The sequence below is a fragment of the Halichoerus grypus genome, chromosome 10, assembly GCF_964656455.1.
Source record: "Halichoerus grypus chromosome 10, mHalGry1.hap1.1, whole genome shotgun sequence".
Taxonomy (NCBI): Eukaryota; Metazoa; Chordata; class Mammalia; order Carnivora; family Phocidae; genus Halichoerus; species Halichoerus grypus.
Window position 1 is genome coordinate 111,219,535 of NC_135721.1, and position 7,681 is coordinate 111,227,215.

Sequence of the window (7,681 nt, forward strand, 5' to 3'; positions counted from 1 at the left end):
TTTGCCTCCCTCCACTCATGCTACTCTCTCGTAAATAAATAAATAAAACAAATAAAAACAAAAACACAACATACCAAAACTTAGGGGATCCAGTGAAAGCAGTGCTAAGAAGGAAGTTTATGGTGGTAAATGCGTACATCAAAAAAGAAGAAAGATCTCAAATCAAAAGTCTAACTTTTCACCTCAAAGAATTAGAAAAACAAAAATGAACTAAACACAAAGTGAGCAGGAGGAAGAAAATTCAAAGATTAGAGCAGAGGTAAACAAAATAGAAAATTTAAAAAATTCAATGAAACTAAGAGTTGGTTTCTTTTTAAAGACCAACAAAACTGACAAACATTTTGCTAGATTAAAAAAAAAAAGACTCAACTAACATTAGAACTGTAACAGGGGACATTGCAACTGATTCCACAGAAATAAAAAAGATTATAAGAGAATGCTATAAACAATGATACATCAATAAATTGGATAACCTAGAATAAATAAAAACCACAATACCTTGGCTAATTGAATTTAAATAAAAAATAAAAATTTTTTAAAAAGAATAAATTACTAGAAATACACAACTTACCAATATTGAATCATGAAGAAATAGAAAATCTGAATAGACCAATAACTAGTAAGGAGATTGAATCAGTTATCATAAACCACCCAACAAAGAATAGCCCAGAACTAGATCACTAAAAATTCTACCAAATATTTAAAGAAGATTTAACATCAATCCACCTCCTCAAACACCCTTTCCAAAGAATTAAAGAAGAGGAAAAACTTCCAAACTTGTTTTATGAAGCCAGCATTACTCTGATACCAAAGCCAAAGACACTACAAGAAGAGAAAACCACAGACCAGACCATATTTCTGATAAATATTGATGCAAAAGATCTTCAGTAAAATACCAGCAAACCAGGGGCTCCTGGGTGGCTCAGTTGGTTAAATGTCTGACTCTTGATTTTGGCTCAGGTCTTGATCTCAGGGTCGTGAATTCAAGCCCCACATTGGGCTTCATGCTGGGCATGGAGCCTACTAAAAAAAAAAAAAAAAAATACCAGCAAACCAAATTCAACCACATATTAAAAGTATTATACCCCATGACCTACTAGGATTTATTCCCAGAATGCAAGGATGGTTTAACATATGAAAATCAATCAATGTAATACACCACATTAACTGAATGAAGGCCAAAAAACACAATCATCTCAATTGAGACAGAAAAAGCATTTGACAAAATTCAGTATCTTTTCATCATTAAAAAAAACAAAAAACAAAAAAACAGGACTAGAAAGGAACTACCTCAACATAATAAATGCCATATATGGAAAGCTCACAGCTAACATCATACTTAGTGGTGAAAGACTAAAAGCTTTTCCTCTAAGATTAGAAGCAGACACCACTCTATTCAACATAGTATTAAAAGTCCTAGAGCCATCAGGCAAGAAAAAGAAATAAAAGACATTCAAATTGGAAAGGAAGAAGTAAAAGCATTTCTATTACAGTTGATGTGATTTTATGTAGAAAACACTAAAGATTACATACACACGCACACTGTAATTCAGCAAATTTGAAGGATACAAAATCAACAAATAAAAATCAGTTTGTTTCTATTCAATGAATAATACTAAAAGGAAATTTTAAAAAACAATTCCATTTACAATAACATCAAAAAGAATAAAATACTTAGGAATAAATTTAAACAAGATGGTGAAAGATTTGTATGCTGAAAACTACAAAACAGTACTAAAAGTAATTAAAGAAGACATAAATAAATAGAATGGCATCCTATGATCATGGGTTGTAATACTCAATATTGTGAATATGTCAATACTACCCAAAGCAATCTACAGATACAATGAAATCTCTATCAAAATCCCAATGACAATTTTTTCAGAAATAGAAAAGTCTATCCTAATATTCATAGCAAATCTAAAGGAACCCCAAATAGTCAAACAATCTTGAAAAAGAACAACAAAGTTGAACGTCTTACATTTCCTGATTTCAAAACTTACTACAAAGAAATAGTAATCAAAACACAGTGTGATACCAGCACAAAGACAGATGTATAGACCAATAAAATAGAACAGCCAGAAATAAATCCTCATGTATCAGTCAAATGATCTTCAACAAGGATGCCAAAAGCACTCAGTTGGGAAAGGGCAGTTTCTTCAGAAAATAGGGCTGGGTAAACTGGATATCTACCTGCAAAAGAATAATATTGAACCTTTATCTTACACCAACCATATATAAAATTTAACGAAAATGGATTAACTAGGCTAAATGTAAGACCCAAATCTATAAGACTCCTACAAGAAAACATGAGGGAAAATCTTCATGATGTTGACTGTGGCAATAATTTCTTGGATATGACACCAAAAGCACACATAATAAAAGCAAAAATAGAGAAACGGAACTACATCAAACTTTAAAGCTTCTATGCATCTGAGGACACAATCAACAGAGTAAAAAGGTCACCTATGGAATGGAAGAAAATATTTGCAAATCATATATCTGATAAGGGGTTAATATCTAGAAAACATAAAGAATTCCTACAAACCAACCACAAAAAATTAAAGAACCTAATTAAAAAGTGGTCAAATGAATTGAACACATTTTTCTCCAAAGATGATATTATGACTGACCATTTACCGTATGAAAAAGTTGCCCAACTTCCCTAATGATTAGAGAAATGCAAGTCAAAACCACAATGAGGTATCACTTCACATCCATTAAGATTTGCTACTATTTTAAAAAACAGGAAATAGTAAGTGTTGATGAGGATGTGGAAAAATTGAAACCCTTGTGCACAGAGGATTGCATAATGGTGCAGGTTCTATGGAAAACCATATGGTAGTTCCCTGGGAGTTTTCAATGGCTATAGAGTTTCAGTTTTGTAAAATAAAAAAGTTCTAGCAATTTACTTACAATAATGTGAATATAACAGACTGTACCAAACTGTACACTTAAAGATGGTTAAGATGATTTTAAAAACACACAGTGGAGAAGGACAGAGAGGTTCAACTCTCTCTGTCAAATAGATAAATAAATAAAATCTTTTTAAAAAAAAAGAACGACCCTTAAAGTGAAATAGGGTTTAGAGTTTTTTTGCCCAGTTTTACTGAAATATAATTGACATATAACATTGCTTTCATTTAAGGTGTACAATGTAACGATCTATATATATATAGATATATATATACACTGGCATCCTGGGCTGTGCCTACTACTTCAGTCTGGGGGATGTCCTCCCCTTTCTGAGCCTCACTTGACTCAACTGAAAAGTGGGAGGACTGGACTAGAACAGTACTTTTTCTAGTAGAGCCCCTACAACTGAAACTGTGCATGTGGGATCAAAGGTCAGGGTGGTGAAGGTGGGAGGGAATGGAGTGAACTTCAGAGGCAGTACAGTCCGTCACAGGCTTCCGTGACATTGTGACAAAATAGCCATTTTGATGAACCTGGAAGGGCCTTTTGACTGTTTTGACTAAATGAGTATCACAGAGGTGACACTACGTGACTTCCAGAACGAGATCATAAAATGCCATGCAGCTTCCGTTTTGTGCCCTTGGGATGCTCACTCTTTGAACCCCGCAAGCACATGGACAGCGCAGGTGTAGGTGCTCTGGCTGACAGCCACCATCAGCCACCAGACAGGTGAGTGAAGGAGCCTCCAAATGATTCTAGCCCCCAGCCCTCAAGTCACCCCCAGCTCTTCTTCCCAGCTTGAGGTCCCAGACAGCTTGGAGCAGAGATAAGCTGTCGTGAGCCACAGAATCTGTGAGGAAAAGAAAATCGTGTTTTATGCCACCAAGTTTTGAGATGGCTTGTTACTTGGGAGTAGTAGCAAAAACTACTAAAGGAGCTCTTTGTGGGGGGGCTTCCGGAGTTTGCTATTTGTCAACTACAGCTGAAGGAGAACATCAGTGAAGTCACATGAGAAGGCTCATCGCATGTCCTGCCATGAATCTGTTCAGGGAGTCCCCTCCCCCCCACCACATGCACAGAGCTGGAATCCCTGCTATTTTGAGGGGCATCCTTGGTTTACCAGTGAAACCTCAGTGTCATCCAAAGCTTGTGGAGATGCTTAGTAGAGGCTCTTCTCACTTTTAAATTGAAAACAACAGTATAGAGGTGCCTGGCTGGCTGAGTCAGTGGGGCATGTGACCTTGGATCTTGGGGTTGTGAGTTTGAGCCTTACGTTGGATATAGAGATTTCTTAAAAATAAAATCTTTTTAAAAAAAATAAAACAGTGGTTCATTTGGTTTTGTCATGGTCAACTCAGGATGCAGTGGTGATTTGATCAATGTCATCGTGAGCTGAAGGAGGAGGGGGCAAAGTGGTCGAGGCCTGAACAATCAGGCCAGGTGTTGAAGATCTCTTGTGTCAGCTGCACTAACCCAGCATGCCTCACTCCTCCCTTAGTACCTGTCACTGCCCCAGAAGTCCAAAGCATTCTGGATCATACGTTACCATTTGGACTCTCAAGCCCATGCTACTCTGCTCAAATTCTAATATGATCCAACCTTGTCTCTTCCTCTTTCTCTATTCTTCCAAATATTTCCATTTTCCTACTTTAAAGAATGCCTGAGCATGTCCTTTGAATGTTGAGAAACTATAGGCAACAGAAAATGAAATGAGTTCTTTATAATCCAAAAGTTTCCCTGAAAAGTTTTAAAAGTCCCCTAGAAAATGAAATAACAGAAGAAATTAAACTTGTTGGAGCACGTGGATGTGTTTTACTGTCTGAGGAAAGAGTGTGAGGGACCTACGGAAGGCTTCACTGCCCCTCCTCCAGCGGAGGACCAAGGGGTAGAAAGCCCTGGAGAAGGTGGTGTAGGCAGACCCGGCAGGGCCTTGTGGGCAGTGATGGGGGATCTGGATTTTGCTCTGGGTGCCATGAAAAGCCCATGGAAAGGCTTGAAGCGGGGACGGGCAGTGATTGCATGTGTGCAATTTAAAAAACCCTCTGGCTGCTGAGTGGAAAACGGATAGTAGGTGCCAGAGGGGAGACCAGTGAGGAAGCTAGAGCAGTGGTTCAGAGGAGAGATGATGGGAGGAACCAAGGTGGAGGTAGAAATAGAAACAAATGGATGAATTCATGAGGATTTATAGGAGGTGGTTCTAACATAGTGGTAATAAGGCCAGCAAAGCCATGACCCACCGGCCTGGGAATCAAGTTCCGGATTCTCTCTCCAGGCACCTCCCTCTAAGGCGGGACTTCCTCCCCTTCAGCCTCTCCCAGAGCAGCCTGGACAGGAAGTCCCGTCCCACTCCTCTCTGAGTCTCCTCCCCTCCATTTCAGGAGCTAGGATTTGGGCGTTACCAAGGAGACCAGGAGAGAGAGAGAGAGAGAGAGAGAGAGAGAGAGAGATGCTGGATCCCTGTTGGGGGAGGGGAAGACTTTGAAGGCCCCCAGAGGAGTCTGATGATGATGTGTTTCCTGCTCAGAGAGGTGGACCTTCCTTGACCACCCAATGGTGCCTCTTTCTCCCTTTCCCTCCCTGATATGCGTCCCTGTTGATTCCCTCCCTTTATGGCCCTCAAGACAATCTCAAAATAACTTTTTTGTTTACTTATTTACATATTATTGTTTTCTTAGGCCTTATCATTTATGGCCTGTCTTGTGGACTAGAATCTAAGCTTCAGGAGGGCAGACTGGGTGGGCACTCAGAGAAGGAGCAAATGAATGAATGAGTGATGCAGCCAGGAATAAACCCAATATACTACTGAGTTACAATAAACTATTAGGAATAAATCCAGTGAGAAAAAAAGTCTTTTTAAAAAAATCACTGGGGGGCGCCTGAGTGGCTCAGTCGGTTAAGTGACTGCCTTCAGCTCAGGTCATGATCTCAGGGTCCTGGGATTGAGCCCCGCATCGGGCTTCCTGCTCAGCGGGAGATTCTGCTTGTCCTTCTCCCTCTGCCCTTCCCCCCCTCCCCCCCCCCCCCCCCCCCCCCCCGCTCATGCTCCCTCTCTCACACACAGATAAATAAATAAAACCTTTAAAAAAATCACTGGGAGGAAAAGCTATCTTAATTATGTAAAGGGACTTCAGTATTTCTGTGCCCTCTTAGGGCTAGAAGCTGAAACTTCTCTAAATGTGCCCTATGGCTGTAAACATAGGCGGAGCTGTTTGAGGGAGCAGCGTCTGCCTTGCTCTGGGAGGGGTTCCGTGGACACTCTCTTGCCAGCATGTCAAGTGCCCTTCTTTGTCCTCAACTGAGCTCTGACCAGAGGCAAGGGGTCCCCGGGACCCCCACTTTAGAAACTAGCACTAACCACAGCAAGCACAGACTGAGCTCTTACCGGGTGCCACCCTCAGGGCCAAGCGCCTCAGGAAAAAAATCTCATCTAAAGAGCTTCACACTTAGAGTGTAATAATAATTATTAGTGTCCATTTTCCAGATGGGAGAACTGAAGCTCAGAAGGCTGAAGGCCTCACCAAGTCAACCAAGTGACAGAGATGGAAGTTGGGCCCCATCCTCCTGACTCCAAGATTCTTATTCTTTAATGACCTCCTATGCCAGAGTTGAGGTTAGTGATGCTCAGGGCTGTCCCGTTGGCAGGGGAAGCTCTCTGGAGAATGCATTTTGATTGTTTTTAATCTGAAGCCACTGGCTCTTCCCCTCACTGTCTGGCAGACAGGTTTTCCAGGAACCTTTGGGTGGGGGTGAGGGGAACAGGTGCTCTGAGAGGACAATACAGGGGCAGGGTCTAGGTTTCCCTGAACCTGTAGTCATTGGGCTTTATTTCTGGAAACCAAGGGCATGCTTGCAAAGATCCAGTTTGTGAGGCATCTTGCTCATTTTCTGGGCGGCTGCTGCGTCTCTGCCTCCCCAGTTTGGACCTGAAGGCACGAGGCCTTGATATTCTGTAGAATCTCGATGCAACAGGAGTTTCACTATCCCTCCGCCCCAGCTAGTCTCCAGCCTCCTCTCCCCAGGAGGACGCAGGAGAGTGTGGAAGACATTACTCGTGTTCACCGATACATCTGGTTTTCTTCCCCTTCCTCGCCATAGGAAAGGATCACATTTCCTTACCCCTGGAGGTCAGGCAGGGTCATGTGACCTGCTGTGGCTATTGAAACACAAGCTGAAGTGATGTGCCTCTCTTCCTAGTAGATGCATTGAAGTGGTGCTGGTGTGTGACTCTCTCTGCTTTCTTTCTGCTGAGGACTGCACAGCTTTGGGGCCAAATTCAGCCTGGGGCTTGTCCTTGCAATGTATGAGCAGAGGCAGTGTGGTGGGTGGTTAAGGCATGGGCTCTGGAGCTAAATCATCAAGTTCCAAGCCCAGCTCTGCCACTTTGCAGCTGTGTGGCCTTGGGCAAGTCCCTGCATTTCTCCGTGTCTCGGTTTCCCTGTCTGCAAAATAGGGACCAACCTGGCACCTACCTTATGGTGCTCTCATGAGGTTAAATGAGATCAAGTCACAAAGCCTGAGCGCAGGGCTCAGCAGGTAGAAAGTCCTCGATGAACATGTGCTCTCAGAAAGATGGGACAGAAGGGTATTTTTTTTGTCCCTTTCACCTCTCCCCTGGAACCTGGGATACACCTATCCACCCTTCTGGACCTGGGCAAGTCATGTTGTGAACACAGAGGAGGTGGGGATGGGGAGAGGGCGGCTGGAAGCTGAGAAAGGAGAGGAGCCCCTTGTCCTCATGGCAGTGTGAAGCCTGATGACTCTGAAC